At 40.1% G+C, this 20,911-nt stretch overlaps 1 long non-coding RNA gene across 1 annotated transcript in view; it reads left to right on the forward strand.

The window, feature by feature from the left end:
- Nucleotides 1-20,911, forward strand: part of LOC123381438 — a 47,709-nt gene that overhangs the window by 13,423 nt on the left and 13,375 nt on the right. The window lies entirely within an intron of this gene.

Consider the following 20,911-nt stretch of genomic DNA (forward strand, 5'->3'; position numbering starts at 1 on the left):
GACGAAAGTCCAGTCAATCCACTGGCTGGCCAGCACCCAATTCTCTCTTTTGAGAATTTTAAATAGGAGATAGAGAGTAAAGTAGTCCTGAAAGGTCTAGCAGAGGGTATCTTGTGGATATCTTGCAGAGGAATCCCTCAAAGATGAATGGAGAAGAGAAAGAGCTGGGAGAGAACACATAGGTCCTAAGGGGTGGACCGAGGTCTATTTCCATGGCAGGAAGTTCTGTGTGTCCTACAACACACTCTTTTTAGCTTAAGTGAATTTCACTTAAGTGAATTTTTGTGCCTTGAAGCTCACTGATCCCTGAGAGAGTGGTTTTTACCATATGATTCTTTCTTGTTGTGGGAATATATATATTAGCTTATATTTGGTATGTTAATGGGTATAAATGGAATACAATGTATAGTATTTTGTTTTGGTCAAAACAAAGTTGTGTTGACAAGGTAGTGTGAAGTCTCCGGAGTAGAATTCCCAATTCTTGTTCGACAGATACTTGAGTACCTGCCACGTGTCGGACGGACTCATATGGTTGGACGTATCTGCACTATCTCCAATTAGTGTTGGATCAGCCTTTGCTCCATAAATCCTGATAAATAGTTGTGGTTAGTCAGCTTCTGGAGGACACATATTGTTTGCTTCTCTGTCTTCCTGCTTTGTATTGAGTTCACTGCTCCTAGGCACCTGTGCCACTGGATAGAGGAAAGAAGAGAAAAAATGCAGGGAAAAGATTAAAACTAGCCAGTCTTGCTTCAGACTTTGAGTTCTAGTTCAAAGTTTGGTAGAGGACAAGGTTTATAAACTGACCAAGCAAATGTTTAATTAAGAAGCCTTTGCCACTGATCCTTTAGCCACATCACCATTAGATTCCCTAGATCCCCCAGATCCCCCATTCTGTAGAGGCAGCAGAATGTGGTGGGAAGAATTCTGGCATAAGGACTGTGTCCTTTCCAATCCTGGCTTTACTGGCTGGGATTCTTGGGCCAAGGGCTACTTCCATCTCCAGTGCTCTGTTTCCCCATTTGTAAAAAGCATTAATAGTGCCAGTCTGTCTAGCTCACAGGGTGGTTGTAGGATCAAGTGAGAAAATGGATGGAAAGAGATTTCCAAGTTGTAAGGAATAAAGAATATGTGTGGGATCATTAGGACGGCCAGAGTATAGAGATGATTATGTCCAGTCGGTACAGATCCCAATCTACCCTGACTTGCAGTAACTCAGGATTCCAGACTTCTGGTCGACCTCCCCCAACCCCAGTTCCTTCACTATACCCCCTCCCAACCCCACTGACTTCCTTAGTTTTCTTTCTTTCTTAACTCTTCTGTAGCTTTCTCTTGGTGGTGGTGGTGCTGGTGGGTGGGGGGATACAAAAATGCTGCCAGTGGGGGCTACAGAACATAGAAACCAGGCTTCACTTGGGAATACTTAGTAAAGTGTGCCTCTCTGTTGAGGATTCTTGAGGTAAATCTTTGTTGATTTGAGTAAAATTATTGATCTTCCTTCCCCCCACAGTCTTGTTCAGAAAAAGGTGAGATTGGAATCATCAAAGAGCTGGAATCTGCCATATGGGCATCATCTCTCTGGTAGTTGCCCACCAAGACCCTACCTCTTAGGGATTCTGCCTTAATTGGTCTGGGTATGACCTGGACATCTGTTCTTTCAGAAAGTTCCAGGAGATTCTAATATGGGATATGCATCCGGTATTGGGAATTCACTGATCATTTGTCTCTTTACAAATGAGTTTGAAGCTCTGATTTCTCTCAAACTACAGCCCTTCATTTAAATGCTTGTTGGCATCCTCTTGGAGAGTTGATCAACACCTAAATCTCAAATACTCTAAAACGGAAAAAATGTTCCTCTCCAACCAGCAATAAGTGTTAATATTCTTACCATTATCATGCTCAATACCTTCCTGGAAACCTCAGGCATCTTAACATCCTCCTTATCCTCAAGGTGAACTCCAAAATTGAGAGGAAATTTCTTTTGTTATAGTTCTTGCTTTGGTCCATTTCTTTCTGTTTCCATTGCCTTCATGCTAGCTTGATGTCTTATTAGCTTGCATCTGACCTAGTCCATTGGCCTGCAAACTAGCCTCCTGCTCTATTCTCTTCTTTGCTTTATTCCACCTGAAACATGAGGCCAGATGGAGGATGAGTTCTCACCTCCTCAGCCTGGCCTTGAAAAGTTTTCATATATTGGTTGTGCTCTACTTTTGTTCTGACAGCTTGGCTGAACTGGACCTCTCCTCTCTTTCTTTCTTTCTTTCTTTCTTTCTTTCTTTCTTTCTTTCTTTCTTTCTTTCTTTCTTTTTTAGTTTTTATTTATTTATTTTTGAGAGAGAAAAAGAGAGAGAGAGAGAGAGAGAGAGCCAGCTTGAGTGGGGAGGGGGCAGAGAGAGGGAGATAGAATCCCATGCAGGCACAGCACTGTCAGCACAGAGCTCGATGCAGGGCTCAAACCCATGAACTGTGGGATCACGACCTAAGCTGAAACCAAGGGTCGGATGCCTAACTGACTGAGCCACTCAGGTGCCCTGGACGTCTCCTTTCTGAAAGCACATTTTGCATTATATAGTCCCACTCCAGGGTTTGCCCTTGATTTTTCACTCTCTTCTGTCTGTTGAATCTCACTTGTCCAACCTGAATGTGGCTGACATCACTGTCTTTTGGGATCTGTTCCTGCCAAAGGGATTTCTCTCTGAATCCTCTTGTCCTTTATTTATAGTCAACTTTGGGCACTTAGTAAATATTAAGATCCACACAAAGACTTTGACCTCTGTGGGACTAAGGCTGTCTCCTCTACTTCCTTATGCCTCCCTACTGATACCCGAGACAGCCTTCTTTACCATGACAGCCTTATAGTAAATACTTGTTGCATGAATGAATGTGGGATGAAAATATAGTTATGTGACTTTTGCAATATCATCCAGCTTGTTTGATGGACCAAGATGGAAGAGAATCCACATCTCTGACATCTGCATTCTACACCATTTCAAGAAGCCCATTTTCCTTAAACATAATTCACAAATGGTCCTCTTTAAAATATTAATTGCTTCACATAGAATGCATGTTTGCTAATTTAGAAAAAAAAAAGACAAGAAAAAGTTGAATAATTTTGGGGAGGAAAAAACGATCTCATGAATAGCTTAACCCAAACAGCCAGAAAACCAAATATTAAGGTTTGTGGAGGGTTACATTTTCCTGTCATTCCTGGGAGGGTCTGGGAAATCTGGAGGTGGGTAGAGGAAGGGCAAGAAAAAACTGCTTCCAAACTTTCATCCACTCTATGGGGAGGTTCTGATTGCCTCAAACTTTTGACGATGCAGGAGAGATTAGGTGCAGCCTGGTTTAGCAAGGGTTAGGGTAGTTTCTTCCCCATTATCAACTCATTCAACTTCTGAATACTGAAGATTTGCTAGCAGACTGTATTGGGTTTAATCTCTCCTGAATTCCACACATTTCATTTAAGCTGCACAGTTAATTGCCTAAAGGGTAATTGAAAATGCAGCTTGAAATGTGTGGTGGGTGAAGGCTATTCTACTGACCTTAAGTTCTACGTTTCTGATTAACTCAGTGAGCTCAGCACCCATTAACAGCATTCCCTTTGATTACGAACATTTGGCTCAGGCCAGTGAGTTAGCTCTAAACATGGGGCTTTTTAGAATCTTAACTGCTACCTAGATCCTTCTTGCCTGCTCTCTCGTACACACACCCAAGCTCCTCTTTTCTATTCTTGGGATGGTGGATTTCTCAAACTCTTCACTATCTTAAGAAATTGACTCTTCTGAAATGAAGCCTCGAAAAGCAATTACTTGGTACTGCGGGGTGAAATGTGTGGGGATGTGTTTGGCTGACACCCTTGGCTTCCCATCAGGTGCCTGCCCTGCTACCCACAGAATCGCCTCATGAGTTACTGGGAAGAGTGTGACTCTTGTCCTGCTTCTGCAGCTCTGTGATGATGGGGCATGAGGGTTCTGGGGGTGCTCCTTATCTCACAGGTTAGTATCTAACCACCAAGCACGGCAAACTTCATGCAACCTTCTTTCCCCTGATTGAAGAGGGAAAATAAATCCTTGTTGTCTCTATTTTCTTAGAAGAAAGGTCTTGCATCTGTGAGGTTCTCGTTCCTAAGGTGACCCTGTGAACCATTTCTGCAGAGATGGTCTGTGAGTCCCTGGTGGAAACGTGCAGGTGACTGAGGGGTGTGGATAAAGTCATGGAAGATGGTTGATGAATGATTGAACCACCTGCCTGTTTCTAACTGATTCGTGTAGGATTGTCTACTGCTGGATGCTTCCTAAGACAGTAAGTGCCGTGTGTGATGTGTTGGCAGTAGAGTAGAAATAGCTTTGGGCTGAAGGTTGGGGGCCTGAATTCTGGCCCCAGCTCTGTCACTGTGCATGACTATTCTTTTGGCAAGATGCTCACGGTCTCCGGGCCTCACGTTCCCCATCTCCAAGGTGTTCTCTTGGGGCCCTTCCAGCTGTGGAGACTGATGTTTAAGAAGGCTCTGACGCATTGTCTCCAGTGCTCAGAAACCAGGTGGAGATAAAGCAACATGATGTGAACTTCCAAGGCCGAGAGACAGAGCTGTGGAGCAAATACTAACAAAACCTAGCTAAGTCCCGGTGCCACTGCATGGCCAGCATCAGCTCGACTGACCGTTGTTAATCTATTGCCTAATATGGTCTAATCCTATCTCTTCTTTGCTAACTGACCTCACTCAGGATTGATCATTGTAGATTTATAGATTTTTCCCTCTTCTCCTGTTGGCTTAAGTATCTACAGCGATGGATGTCGGCTTGGCCGTGATTGGGAAATAGTGATTAAATTAATAGCTCTTTCCAACAAAGATAAACTTAATGAAGATAATAGATAAAATGTCTAATTAAGCAGGCATGTCACTGTCTACTTTGAGTCTAAATAAATTTACCTCTTAACTTGGATGGGCTAAGAGGTTAATTAGAAAACGAGGGTGTGACTACACCCGCGTGCTCACGGATAAACGTGGAGTCTAGGTTTGAGGGGGTGGGGGTGGGGGGCGGTAATTCCATCCAGCGTAATCTCCAGTCAGTGCGGTTTTCATCCAGTGTAGTGCTTTTGAAGGGCACAGACCTGGCATGGTTCAAGCTGTGTCTCCCTATCCCCCCAACACACGTGCACACGCACACCCTTATGGAGTAAGATTTGTTTCCTGTGAATGAAGATAACTCACAAACACAGAACTGAAGGGAGGGATAAGGGACATTTGTCCCTGTCTATAGGTGATAGTGATGATAGTGTGTGATTTGGGCTGTACCACATTTTGTGTTATTTTGGGGGAAGGAAAAACACCCCTAATATTTCTCTTCCTCCTACCTCCAGGCAACTAATATATTATTTAGCCCTTTCTTGGGGGGTCTACATTTAAAATTTTTTTTTAAATTGCGATAAAATCTACCTAACATAACATTTACATCTGAACCATTTTTTAAGTGTACAATGCAACGGCATTAAGTACATTCACACTGTCGTGCAATCATTGCTATCAGCCATCCACACAACTCTTTTCGTCCTGTGAAGCTAAAACTCTGTCCCCATTCAGCACTAACTCCCCAGTTCCCTCTCCCTGCAGCCCCTGGCAACAGCCATTTTATTTTCTGTTTCTATGAATTGGACCATCTAACTACCTCATACGAGTGGAATCCAGCATTTGTCTTTCTGTGTCTGGTTTATTTCACTCAGCATAATGTTCTCCAGGTTCATCCACGTTGTAGCATGTGTCAGAATTTCTTTTCTTTTTAAGGCTGAATAACATCCCACTGTATGTATATGCCACAGTTTGTTTACGATTCATCTGATGTGCACTTGGGTTGGTTTCAGCTTTCAGCTATTGCGGATAATGCTGCCAGGAACATGGCTGTGAAAAGAGCTGTTTGAGTCCCTGCTTTAATTCTTTTGGGTAAATACCTGGAATTGTTGGATCACATGGCAGTTCTAGTTTTAATATTTTGAGGAACTGCCATACTGTTTTCCATAGTGGCTGCAATATTTTACATTCCTACCAATAGTGCACATGGGTTCCAATTTCTCTACATCCTCATTAACATTTGTCATTTTCTTCCTTCCTTCCTTCCTTCCTTCCTTCCTTCCTTCCTTCCTTCCTTCCTTCCTTTCTTTCTTTCTTTCTTTCTTTCTCTCTCTTCTTTCTTTCTTTCTTTCTTTCTTTCTTTCTTTCTTTCTTTCTCTCTTTCTTTCTTGTAGTCATCCTAATGGGCATGAGGTTGTATCTCATTGTGGCTTTGATTTGCATTTTCCTAGTGATTACTGATGTTGAGCATCTTTTCATGTGCTTGTGGTCTACATTTTGCTAGGTTTGGAATCATAGTTTACAGTATAGCCAGGAAGAGGCACTTGAACAAAGAAACACCAAAACATCTTTGTGCAAAAGCGAGGTTTCGATTGCAACTTTGCACAATAAGAGTATTAAGAAAAGTCAGGAAAGACAGTGTGGATGAGCATGTTCAAGTTGTGAAGAAAAATCAGAGATTTCAGGAAAATCAGGGACTGGCCCATGGCCCCATGGCTAGTTAGAGGGAGTCTCCTATCTCTCAGGCACTCCAGCCACTGGTGTTTTCTGACCTCGGTGTGCATAAGACTCATGAGGGGCATTCCAGGGTTCTACCTTCCAGTGATTCTGATGAAGTAGGTCTGAAGCGGGCCTGGGATTATCTTTATGGCCAAGTGCCCCTGGTGATTCTGATGCAGATGGTCAGGTGGTCTTGCCATGTGTCCAGCTTCCCTCTTGAATTCAGATGGGGACATGATGAGTTTCATAGGACAGCCAATATATTAATTTCCCACTGCTGCTTTCACAAATTACTTGAAATTTGGTGGCTGAAAACAACATTAAGCTATTATCTTATAATTTTAGAAATCAGAAGTCCAAGATGGGTCTTACCAGGCTAAAATCAAGGTGGAGGCAAGGCTGTGTTCCTTTTGGAGGCCCTAGAGGACATTCTGTTTCTTTACCTTCTCCAGCTTCTACTGGCCACCCCCCTTCCATAGCTTGTGGCCCCTTCCTCCATCTTCAAAGCCAGCAGCATAGCGTTCTCAAAGCTCTCTCTTTCTGACTGCTCTTCTATCCTCTTTTTCTACTTTATTATCCCCATAGTTATGTTGGGCTCACTTGGTTACTCTAAGATAATCTCCTTTTTTAGAAGTCATCGGAAAAGCAACATTAATTCTCCTTTGCCACGAAACGTAACATATTCACAGTTTCCGGAGACTAGGATGTGGACATCTGTTGGGGCCATTATTGTGTCTATCACACCAAGGGACGTTCTTAGCTGGTAGGAACTCAAGAGAGAGATGAAAAAGGGAAGGCAACTTGCTTTAATTCCTCCCTCTTCTGGGTACTATGGCTCTCCTTTGACTCCCTTTGATAACCAGTCGTTATCTCTTCATTTCCAGAGGAGGGGCCCTGATGGCAGAGATTCTCAGCATGGAACTCTGACAGTTTCTGGGTTTGTGGCTCCAGGTGAAAAACTGTATATCCTCCTTTGCACCCCCCCCCCCCAACACATCTATGCACACTCATGCCCACACATATGCCAAGTATAAGTGAGAAATGGGGGATAAATCAGGCCATGTGACTTCTGACCTATTTAATTAAATCCAGTGTATCAAATGTTTATTATTTTAACTAGCACTGCACTTTAGGGAATAAAAAGAAAAAAAATTAGAGATAATCTGTGGCCTGGAAATGTGTGGGAAGACAAGCTTTACTGACAATAAAGAATCAAAGAACATTACTGATCAGTATATAAGCAACTGCTAAGTCAAATATAATCACGTTCCAATATTATCATTTAGAATAATGTACTGGATTTTGGGGAGAGGCAGAGATCAATGGTTTCAGCTAAGATGGTTACAGAAAGCTTCCTGTGAGTCAGGAAGGATGAATCAGATTAAGAAGAAGAGAAGAGGGCTGAGAAAATTGGGGGGAAAGGGAGAGATACGGGCATCAAACGATCATGTTGTGTGTGGAGGTCATTCTGTCATCCCAGAAATGGAGAGAGCCCCGCATCAATGTATGAGCTCTGTTTGGAGACCATCTTGACTATGAACCTCAAGGAACACTCTGTGGTCACCAGGTTCCCTTCAACTGTGAACACATGTACACCTTGCAAATGAAGAGATCAATTTTCTACCTTGGGATTAGCCTCATCTTTATTCAGATACCTCCTCTACCCCCTTTTCATGTTTTCCCATTCATGAGTTGAATTTCTGAGCTCCTTTTTCTGGGTATGTCTGTCCTGTGGAAAAAATATGAATACTTTCAGGAAATTCTTTCTCTTGGTGATTAGGGGTAGAGTTGGCCTCTTTTTAGGGACCCTCTGCTGACACTCAGCTCTAAAAAAAAAAAAAAAGGAAGAAAGATGTGGATTGCTCATTATAGAAAAGCCATTTTGGGGCGCCTGGGTGGCGCAGTCGGTTAAGCGTCCGACTTCAGCCAGGTCACCATCTTGCGGTCTGTGAGTTCGAGCCCCGCGTCAGGCTCTGGGCTGATGGCTCCGAACCTGGAGCCTGTTTCCGATTCTGTGTCTCCCTCTCTCTCTGCCCCTCCCCCGTTCATGCTCTGTCTCTCTCTGTCCCAAAAATAAATATACGTTGAAAAAAAAATTTAAAAAAAAAAAAAAAAAGAAAAGCCATTTTGTTACAGAATTAATAGTGTGGCTGATCTTCAAGTGGTCTCATGCATAATAACATATACAGTATTAAAACCCAGTATATGTCGATACTTCTCTACTTCAGTAGGAAATTATCTAATCAAAATTCATAGGTACAAGCCCTCCAGGATGCCCCTTGTTGTGGTTGGTGAGATACGGTACAAAACAAAAGATGGAAATATTTCTCTTAAGATTAGAAAGGTATTTGCTTTTATTTATGGTCCAAAACGCTTTGAATTTTATTTTTTATTTTTTAAGGAGGTGGCAACTTTACTTGTAAGATTTGCTTGTTTTGTAGAGAAGAGCTTCTCTTTACAGAAAACGGGGTATGTTGAGTAGGTCCCCACGCGTACCATTTCGATGTGGCTGTTGATTGACCTACTGTATACTAGCTTAGCAGCTAAAACGTTGGGTGCTGGTAGTGGGTACAAAACTCATCTGAGTACTCTTTGCTTTGTCTTTGCTTTTCTTTCCTTGTAAAATGTTTTCTTTTTAAAGGCAGCCCAAGGTTAACAATGGATAATTTGCCGCCGTTTTCCCAGAGCGCCTCTTTCCGAAGGCTGTTTTCTCGTGCTGTGCGGAGGAGGCTTGGTAATGATACAGCTTTATCTTTGAAAGCAAACGTCCTTTCTGTCAATGGGCGTCCAGAACCCTTTCCAGGGTTAATTAATGCAGCTACAAAGTGGAAATAAAAAATGACAGCGGAGGGGAAGGGAAGAGCAGAGCTGTAAGCAAAGGAGAAAGATGACACTTCTTATTTTCTAAAGGAATGCTCAGCAAGGTGGTCATCCCAGCGGCCGTCCAGACAGTGCAGACTATTAACCAGGCAAAAGAAGGTACATCCAGGTACCAATGTGTTCGGGTCTCCTCTGGTATTATATTACGGCCGTAGTGATGGTGGTATTATGGCAGTGAACAGCATAGAATATAGTATATGCACCAGGCACTGTGTTAAATGTTTTACATTAGGGCTCTTTTATCTTGGCACGATTGGGATTTGGGACTGGATACTTCTTTGTTCTGAGAGGCTGCGCTGTGCATTTTAGAATGTTCCGCAGCATCCCTCGCCTCTGCATACCAGACGCCGGTAGCGTCTCACCCCCCAATTTGTAGCAATCAAAAATATCTCCAGACATTGCCAAATGTCCCCTGGGTGACAGAACCACTACCCTGTGTGGATTATGTCATTTAATCCTCCCAACACAGTGTGGAAGGCACTCTGATTATCTCCATTGACTATGGAGAAACCTGAGATAGGGAGAGGTTAGATGGCTTGCCCAAGGTCAGAGCATGTGCGATTTTAGGCAGTGAGCATCCCAACTGTAAAATCAAGTGGTCTATTACGACAAATTTGTGTGTTCTTCTTGTGCGTAAATAGCCATTCTTAGCAGCAATGTGCTGAATCTTACCTACATGAATTCTAATCATATACAACCATTTGTCATACCTTTCGAATCCACAAACACTACTATTTGAGGCATGAGTGTTCTCAAACGTTGCCTGATTCATATGATAAAAGAGAATCTTTCAAACATATCAAGGCACAGAAAGAATATGACAGATGCCTGGGACACCATCCGGTTCAACTTAATATTTTGTTCTATTTGCTTTGGATGGTTAAAAAAATTTTTTTTAATCTTCATTTATTTTTGAGAGAGAGAGACAGCGTGTGAGCAGGGGAGGAGCGGAGAGAGAGGGAGACACAGAATCTGAAGCAGGCTCCAGGCTCTGAGCTGTCAGCACAGAGCCTGACGTGGGGCTCGAACTCACAAACTGTGAGATCATGACCTGAGCCGAAGTCAGACACTCAACCGACTGAGCCACCCAGGTGCCCGTACTTTGGATGTTTTTTAATTAAAAAGAAAGTATCATGATGTCTTTCAGCTTCTGTTCCACTCTCTTGCTTCTCAGAGATAAGCACTCTCCTGATTTTGGTGTTTATTGTGCCCATACATATTTTCATATCCTATTTTGAACTTGTGTCCCCAAACAGCATATAGTAGTTTCCCATGTTGTAAATACTGTTTGAATGTTATTACAATAAAATGATCTTTCTGTATGTGTGCGTACGTGTGTGTGTTTTGTTTAACATTTAAAAAATCTTTTTATTAGGGATAATTTTAGGTTTACAGCAAGTTTGAAGATATTACAGAGAATTCTTACATACCCTTTCCCAATTTCTCCTATGGTTATCAACTTACATTGCCATGGTACATTTGTTAAAGCGAAGAAACCAGTATCATTATATTACTACTAAGTAGAGTACAGATTTTTTCATATTTCTCTAGTTTTCCCACTAATGTCCCTATTCTCTTTCAGGATAAAGCTTATTGCATTTAACCTCATCTTTTTTTTTTTTTTTTTTTGTAAATAATATTTTTTATTGAGATAGAATTCACATACTATACAATTCACCAATTTACTCAGTGGTTTTTAGTATATTTACAATCAATTTTAGAACATTTTCATCATGCCATAAAGGCATCCTGTTCCTATCAACAATCACATCCCAATTTCCCCGCACAGACCCAGGCAACCACCAATCTACATTCTGTCTCTATAGATTTTCCTGTTCTGGACTTTTCATATAAATGGAATCACACAACATGTGGTCCTTTGAGATCACATTTTCTTTCTTTATTTATCAGTTGAAGGACATTTGGGTTGTTACTGTGAATAATGCTGCCGTGAACGTGGGAGCGCAGATATCTCTTTGAGATATTGACTTCATTTCTTTGGATATATAGTCAGAAGTGGGATTGCTGGGTACCACACAGGTAGTTCTATTTTTAATTTTTTGAGGAACCTTCATACTATTTTCCATAATGGCTGTACTAATTTACATTCCCACCGGCAGTACACAAGGGTTCCCTTTTCTCCCTCTCCCCACCAGCATTTGTCATCCTTTGTCTTACTGATAATAGCCATCCTAATATGTAAGAGATGATATCATTACTGTGACTTTTTAATTAGCATTTCCCAGATGATTAGAGATGCTGAGCATCTTTTCATTTACTTATTAGCCATTTGAATTTATTCTTTTGAGAAGTGTCTGTTTAGGTCTTTCCCCTGTTTTTCAATCACATTATTTGTATTTTGGGTATTGAATTGTATGAGTTCCTCATATATTTTGAATATCAACCCTTTATTGCATATATGATTTACAAATATTTTCTCCCAGTCAGTAGATTGCCTTTTCATTTTGTTGATTGTTTCCTTTGCTGTGCTTTTAAGAGGCTTTTAAGTTTGATTCAATCATACTTGTCTATTTTTGCCTTTGTTGTCTATTTTTTCTTCCTTCCTTCCTTCCTTCCTTCCTTCCTTCCTTCCTTTCTTCCTTTCTTTCTTTTCTTTCTTTCTTTCTTTTCCTTCCTTCCTTCCTTCCTTCCTTCCTTCCTTCCTTCCTTCCTTCCTTCCTTCCTTCCTTTCTTTCTTTCTCTCTTTCTTTCTCTCTTTCTTCTCTATGCACAACATGGGGCTTGAACTCCCAACACCTAGATAGAGTCGTATGCTCTATGGACTGAGCCAGCTAGGTGCCCCTGTTGCCTATGCTTTTGATGTTATATCCAAAAAATTATTGCCAAGGCCAATGTCAAGAAGATTTTCTCCTGTTTTTTTGTAGGAGTTTTACAGTTTCAAGTTTTACATTCTTATTCTATTTTGAGCACCATTTGTTGAAGAGACTATCCTTTCCCTATTGTGTGTTCTTGGCACCCTCGTCAAAGATCAGCTGGAAGCAAATGCCTGAGTTTATTTCTGGGTTTTCTACTCTGTTCCACTTGTTCAATGCCTGCACCATAGTGATTTTGATTAGTTTTGTAATATAATTTGAAATCAGAAGTTGTGATGCCTCTATCTTTGTTGTTCTAGCTCAAGATTGCTTTGACAATTTGGGGTCTTTTATAGTTCCACGTGAATTTTAGGATTGCTTTTCTATTTCTGTAGAAAACATCTTTGGGATTTTAATAGGGATTGCATTGAATCTGCAGATTATTTTGGGATGTATGAACATATTTAGCAATCTTAATTCTTCCAGTTCATGAATATGGGATGTCTTTCCATTTATTTGTGGCTTTTAAAATTTCCTTCTTCAATGTTTTATAATTTTCAGTGTACAAGTCTTTCACCTCTTTGATTAAGTAAATTCCTAAGTATTTTATTCTTTCTGTTGTTAATGTAAGTGAGATTGTTCCTTTAATTTCTCTTTAAGGTAATTTGTTGTTAGTGTATAGTGACATTGATTTTTATATGTCAAATTTGTGTCCTGCAACTTTACCGAATTTATTCATTCTAATAAGTTTTCCATTTTTTGAGTCTTTTCAGTTTTTTACATATAGGTACATGTCATCTGCAAACAGATAATTTGACCTCTTCTTTTGGATGTCTTTTATTTCTTTCTCTTGCCTGATTGGTCTAGCTGGGACTTCCAGTACTATGTTGAATAGCAGTGGTGATAGCGGACATTCTTGTCTTGTTCCAGATCTTAGAAGAAAAGCTTTCAGTTTCTCCCCACTGATTATGATGTTGGCTCTGGGTTTTTCATATTTGGCCTTTATTTTGTTAAGAGTTTTCATCATGTAAAAATGTTGGCTTTAGTCAAATACCTTTTCTGCATCTATTGAGATGATGATGTGATTTTTAAAATTGTTTTAGGGGTGCCTGGGTGGCTCAGTCAGTTATGTGTTCAACCCTTGATTTTGGCCAGGTTACAATCTCATAGTTTGTGGGATCTAGCCCTGCATTAGGCTCTGCACTGATAGTGCAGAAACTGCTTGGGACTTTCTCTCTCCTTCTCTCTCTCTCCCCTTTCCTGCTTATACTCTCTCTCTCTCGCTCTCTCTCTCAAAATAAATAAATATTAACAAAATAAAAAATAAAATTCTGTTAATATATGATGTACCACATTGACTGAGTTTCATATATTGAACCATCCTTGTATCACAGGAATAAATTCCAGTTGGTCATGGTATATGATGCTTTTGCAGTGCTGTTGAATTTGATTTGGAGTATTTTATTGAGGATTTTTCCATCCATGTGCACCAGGGGTATTACCTATAGCTTTCTTTTCTTATGTTTTTGTCTGGCTTTGGAATCAGGGTGATGCTGGCCTTGTAAAATGAGTTTGGAAATGTTTCCTCTTGTATGTTTTGGAAGAATTAGGAGCAGTGGTATAACTTCTTCTTTGACTGTTGGTAGAATTTACATGTGAAGCCATCTGGTCCTGGGCTTTTCTTTGTTGAAAGGTGTTTGATTCCTGATTCAATCTCCTTGTTTGTTATCAGTCTTTTATATTTTTTCTTGAGTTATTCTTGGTAGATTATATTTCTAGAAATTTATCCATTTTTTTAGGTTATCCAATTTGTTGGCATGTAATTGTTCATAATAATCACTTATGATCTTTTTTGTTATCCATTGTAATGTCTTCTCTTTCATTTTTAAAAAAATGTTTACTTATTTTTGAGATATAGAGACAGAGCATGAGTGGGTGAGGGCCCAAAAGAGGGAGACACAGAATCGGAAGCAGGCTCCAGGCTCTGAGCTGTCAGTGCAGAGCCTGATGTGAGGCTTGAACTCACAAGTGGTGAGATCATGACCTGAGCCAATGTCAGACACTTAACCTACTAAGCCACCCAAGCACCCCTCTCTTTTATTTTTAAATTTTGAGTCTTCTCTCTCTCCTTTTCTTTCTAGCTAAGGGTTTGTTGATTTTGTTTATCTTAGTTTTGTTGATTAAAAATTTTTTTCTATTTTCTATTTCTTCTCTAATCATTATTATTTCTCTTCTGCTAATTTTGAGTTTAATTTGCTCTTTTTCTAATTCCTTGAGTTATAAATTAGCTTGTTTATTTGAGATATGCTTTCTTTTTTTTTAATGTTTTATTTATTTTTGAGACAGAGAGAGACAGAGCATGAACAGGGGAGGGTCAGAGAGAGAGGGAGACACAGAATCTGAAACAGGCTGCAAGCTCTGAGCTGTCAGTACAGAGCCCGACGCGGGGCTCGAACTCACGGACCACGAGATCATGACCAGAGCCGAAGTCGGATGCTCAACCGACTGAGCCACCCAGGCACCCCTTACTTTCTTTTTCAATGTAGACATTTATTGCTATAAAATTTCCTCTTAGTACTGCTTTTGCTGCATCCCGTAAGTTTTGGTAAGTTGTATTTTTGTTTTTGTTTGTCTCAAGGTATTTGTAAAATTTCCTTTTAATTTCTTCTTTTACTCAATGGTTGTTCAACAGTGTGTTGTTTGGTTTACATGTGTTTGTGAATTTTCCTGTTTTCTGTTATTGAGTTCTAGTTTCATTTCACTATGGTCTGAAAAGACGTTTAGTATGAATTCAGTGTTCTTAAATTTATTAAGACTTGTCTTGTGACTTATCATGTGACCTGTCCTGGAGAATGTTCTGTGTATGCTTAGAAGAATGTGTATTCTGCTACTGTGTGGTGGGAAGTTCTGTATATGTCTATTAGGTACATTTGTTTTTTGTTGTTTTCAAGTCAGTTGTTTCCTTATTGATTTTCTGCCTGGATATTCTGTCTGTTATTGACAGGGGAGTATTGAAGTCTCTTACTATTATAGCACTGCTGTCAATTTCTGTCTTCATATCTGTCGATGTTTGTTTTATATATTTAGCCGCCCTGAGGTTGGATGGCATATATATTTATAATTTTACATCTTTTTGTGGAATTGACCCTCTTATCATTATATAATGACCTTCTTTGTCTCTAGTTAAAGTTTTTTGCTTGAAGTCTATTTTGTCTATTATAAGTATAGCCACCCCTAATCTTTTGGTTAAAATTTGCATGGAGTATCTTTTTCTACAGCTTCCCTTTCAGTTCATTCATGTATTTATGTCTAAAGTGTGTTTCCTGTAGACTGCACATCACGGATCTTCTTTGTTTGTATGTTTGTCTGTTTAATCTATTCAGCCATTCCTGTGCCTTTTAAGCTGTGCTTTTTTTCTAATATGAAATTTATTGTCAAATTGGTTTCCATACTACAACACCCAGTGCTCATCCCAGCAGGTGCCCTCCTTTAAGCTGTGCTTTTGATTGGAGAGTTCAATCCATTTACATTTAAAGTCTTTATTAATAGGTAGGGACTTCCTATTGTCATTTTGTTATTTTCCATTTGTTTTGCTGTTCATTTGTTCCTCTCTTCTCTTGATGTCTTCTTTTGTTATTTGCTATTTTTGTTCATTTTTTTGGTGGTGATTTGGCTTGATCACTTTCTTTTTATCTTTTGTGTACCTACTGAAAATTTTCCCCTTGTGGTTATCATGAGGTTCATGTACATCTTCTTGTATTTATGATTATTTTAGTTTGCTAACAACTTAAGTTCAGTTGCATATAAAAACTTTACAGTTTCACTCCCTGAACACTTTGTGTTATTAAAGCCAGAGTTCTTTTTATATTGTTAGTCCATTACTGAATTTTTGTGGCTATAGTTATTCTCTATACTTTTGTTTTAAAATTTTATATATAAAATTATAAATTTAAAGTTTATATATGTATATGTGTGTATATATATATATATATATATATATACACACACACACACACACACACAGTATGGGTAATTTGTGTGTTAGAATGTTATACCATTCTGGGGTTCGTGGGTGACTGAGTCGGTTGAGCATCTGACTTTGGCTCAGGTCATGATCTCATGGTTCGTGGGTTCAAGCCCCACATCAGTCTCTGTGCTGACAGCTTAGAGCCTGGAGCCTGCTTTGGATCCTGTGTCTCCCTCTCTCTCTGTCCCTCCCCTGCTCATTGTCTGTCTCTCTCTGTCTCTCAAAAATAAATAAACGTCAAAAAAAAATTAAAAAAAGAATGTTATATCATTCTGTATTTGACTACATATTTATCTTTGTATGTGCGATTTAATGTTCATATGCTTCCTATTGCTGTTGAGTGTGCCTTGGATTCCATTTGAAGAAGTCCCTGTATGGTTTGGTAGCAAGAGCTATGGTGGTTTGTGGTGGCTATGAGGCTATCCTTAGCAGTGCCTATGGAGCCAGTGGTGAGTGTGCCTGGGTGGGTAGGGATAGCACGGGTGGTAGCAGCACTGGGGCTGGAGGAATGCAGTGTGCTGTGGGGGGGGGACCAGCAGTGGGAGCCAGGGATGGCCATGGATAGGTATGTGTATGATTTCAGAGGCTGGAAGTGAGCATTTGTGTGGCAGCAGGGGTCAGGGCTGGTTGTAGACACCCACACAGTGGCTGTACTGGGTCCCAGGGCCAGGTCATTGAGGGCTGCAGGCTAGGGTGGATTTCAAGGGGGAGGGGATGGGTGGTGGCTCAGACAGCTGTAGTTCACAAAGATGAAAACTGTGGACCTCTCAGTGGTGAAAGCCATGGGGATCCACAGTGGCTGTGATGGGTTTCCTCAGTGGTAAAAACTAGTGGGATCCTCTGTAGATCAGGCCGCTAGTGTCCACAGTGGCAAATACCATGATGTCCTTCATGGTAAAAGCGGTGGGGGATATATGGATCTGTAAAAAGCTTTGAGATCCTCAGTGGAGAAGGCTGCTGGGATCTTCTACAGAGCAAGGCACTGGAGATCATGATGGCACCCTTTTCAGAAGGTGTGGCTTTCCCTGTGTGGCTAGCCTTTAGAAATGGAGAGATAGACTCTAAGACAAACAAACGTTGAAAGAGTACATCACCACTAGACCTGCTTTATAAGAAATGCTAAAAGGAGTTCAAACTGAAATGAAAAAACACTAATTAGTAACATAAAAACATATGAAAGTGTAAAAGTTACTGGGAAAGGTAAGTAGATAGTCAATTTCAGAATAATCTAATACGGTAATTGGTGCAGAAATCACTTTTAATGTAGCATCAAAGTAAAAAAAAATCAGAAATATTAAAAGTAACTATAGGGGCAACTGGCTGGCTCAATCAGTACAGCATGCAACTCTTGATCTCAGGGTTGTAAGTTCAAGCCCCATGTTGAGTGTAGAGCTTACTTAAAAAAAACAAAAGCATCTATAGCTACAATAATTGTTAATGGGTACACAGTATAAAAAGATGTAAATTGTGGCATCATAGTAGAAAATGGAGGGGGCAGGAGTAGGAAAAGTGTGGAATTTTTGCATGCAATGAGGTTGTTATCAGCTCAAAATAGACTGTTGTAAGATATTTTATGTAAGTCTCATGATAATCAGAAGGAAAAGACCTTTAGAAGATACACAAAATGTAAAGAGAAAGGAATCAGAGTATACCACTACAAAAAAATCATCAAATCACAAAGGAAACTGCAATAGAGGAAGAAACAAAGGAATTATAAAAGTCAGCAATTAACAAAATAAGAAGGGTAAGCCCTTTCCTATCAATAATTACTTTAAATGTAAATGGATTAAATTCTCCAATCAAAAGATATAGACTGACTGAAGAGATAACAAAAACAAGACACAAAAATAACTTCAAGAGACTCAGTTTTAAGGCACATTAGCCAAGATATGGGAACAACCTAAGCATCTCTCAACAGAAGAATAGATCTAAAAAAATGTGGTATACACACACACACACACACACACACACACACACACACACACACTATTCGTTGTTATAAAAGAAGATCTTGGCATTTGTGAAACATGGATGAGCTTAGAGTGCATTCATTATGCTACATCGATGAGCTGGACACAAAAAGGCAAATAATGTATGAGCTCACTTATATGTGGAAAATAAAATGATCACATTTGCAAAAGCAGAGAGTAGAATGGTGATTGCCAGGGGATGGGGGAAGGGGGAATAGGGAGATATTTGTTAAAGGATACAAAATTTCAGTTATGTGGGATGAGGAAGTTTTGGAGATATAATGTACAGCATGATGACTGTAGCTAATAATACAATATTGTGTACTTAAAATTTGCAAAAAGAGGAAAACTTAAGTGTTCTCACTGCAAAAACTAACAACTGCCCCCCAAAACCCCCAAGGTATGTAGGATGATGGATATGTTAACTAGCTTGATTGCGGTAACCATTTCACAATAGATACATGTATCAAAGCATCATGGTATACATCTTAAATATATGTAATTTTAATTTGTCAAGTGTATCTCAATAAAGGGGAAAAACTAATCTCATACAATGCTAGAGCTAATTAATTTGTGTTTGTAAAGTGCTTTGAGATCTAAAATTGAAAGTAGTTATAGAGCACAAAATATCATTACAATGATTTAATGTCCTGTTATTCAAAGTTATTTTATGGCTGAGGTTATATAATTTATTATCGTAAGGTGAAGGAGAGCTCCTGCATGCCAAAATGAAAATATACAGTAGATACAGTAATATATCTAATACACATATTTTAACAGGAAGCCTCCTGCTTGCATTTATCACCTGTGCTGTGTAAGGGTGAGTTATGAGACCTCACAAAAAAAGGTGTATCTCTTTTTATGCACTCATAATTTAGAAATAGTGGCTGAATAGATTTTGGAGAAGCTCTCTCTGTCTCAAGAATAAATGAGCACCATAGGACTCAGATCAGCTCAGGGATTTGAAAGACGAGTAATTTCTCTGCCTAGAGGCATATTGAAGTGAGCTAATGAGAAGGTATATGCAAAGAAAAAAGGCTCTAAGTTTGTTTTGTTGTTGTTTTGTGTTTTGTTTTGTTTTGCTATGGTCTAGTGTTGTAAACTGAAGATGCCCAAGCTAACATGAATATTTTGAGGTATCATGTTGCTTGAATAGGAAGGTCATATTTATTTTCAGTGGTGGATGCATTCCTTATTCCCATTTTATAAGTTGAGAAACAGAGCTGGAGGGAGATCACTCATCTGGCGGCTGATGGAGAAATTGCAACTTTCATCCCCTTAGCACTAATCATTGAGAATAATAATCACTGCAGTTTATGGAGTATTAATCATATAAGTTAAATAACATAGAGCCTGGCACATGCTGATGCTATTGCATCGCTGTGCTGAGGGCTTTACTTGGGTTACTGCAGGAGACCCTCACCTTAGCCATAGGATGTATTAGGTCCCATTTTTGAGACGCAGAATCTGAAGCACAAAGAGGTTAAGTTAGTCAGTGACGGATCAGGATTCAAGACCGTGTCCACTTGATTCCAAAGTCTGTGTCATTAACCGCCGATTCTCCATTGCCGTCCAATGCAGTAGCCACCAGCCGTGTGTGAGTAGTTAGCATGTGAAATGTGACTAATAATGGTTACAGTAAAGAATTTGCTGTGAGTGTAAAATGCATACCAGGTTTTGAAGAGTTAGTACAAAAAAAAAAAGAATGTAAGTAATCTTGTTAACATTTTAAAAATACTGATCACATGTTGAACTGATGATGTTTTGGATATCTGGAATTAAATAAAACATACTAAAATTAATGTACTTCTCTAAAAATGTTTTAATGTGGCTACTAGAAAATTAAAAATTGTGTACGTGGTGTAGGGTTGTATTTCCCTTGGGCAGCACTGCTAGGCGCTGCAGCTCTCCCCTGGCACTTTTTTTTTTTTAATGTTTATTTATTTCTGAGACAGAGAGAGACAGAGCATGAGTGGGGGAGGGGCAGAGAGAGAGAGAGACACACACAGAATCCGAAGCAGGCTCCAGGCTCTGAGCTGTCAGCACGGAGCCCAACACGGGGCTCGAACTCACAAACCGTGAGATCATGACCTGAGCTGAAGTCGGTCGCTCACCCGACTGAGCCACGCAGGCGCCCCTCCCCTTGCACTTCTTATAACAGTCCTCTGCCCACAGCAAGCCCTCCACACTGTCTGACTCACCCATGATTTACGTAAGTGGGGTTTGAAGCCAGAGAAGAGGAAAAATAACATAAACTGCCAAGTGATTCCTTTTGGCATGAGAGGAACACAGCTTAAGAAACTTGGAAGATGGACTATAAAGTGGTAACTCCAAGGGCTCAGGCCTCTGCTGGCTCTCCTGCCCCGTTCCCTCCATCCCCTCCTCCTTTCAGTAACACATGCTCTCAGAGCACTTAGAACGACCAGGGACTGGGCAAAGCTCTAGAAATTACAGAGATGGATGAGAACCAGCAAGCGAGGACTTTTCCCTAATAGGCAAAATTGGTCTATATTGGTTTGTTAGGGCTGCGGTAATGAGGTAGCACAGACTGGGTGTCTTAAACAATAGACATTTGTTGTTTTTTCATGGTTCTGGAGCCTGGCAATCCAAGATGAAGGTGTTGGCAGTGTTGGTTTCTTGTGAGGCTTCTTTCCTT

This window comes from Felis catus, chromosome D3, assembly GCF_018350175.1.
Source record: "Felis catus isolate Fca126 chromosome D3, F.catus_Fca126_mat1.0, whole genome shotgun sequence".
Lineage (NCBI taxonomy): Eukaryota > Metazoa > Chordata > Mammalia > Carnivora > Felidae > Felis > Felis catus.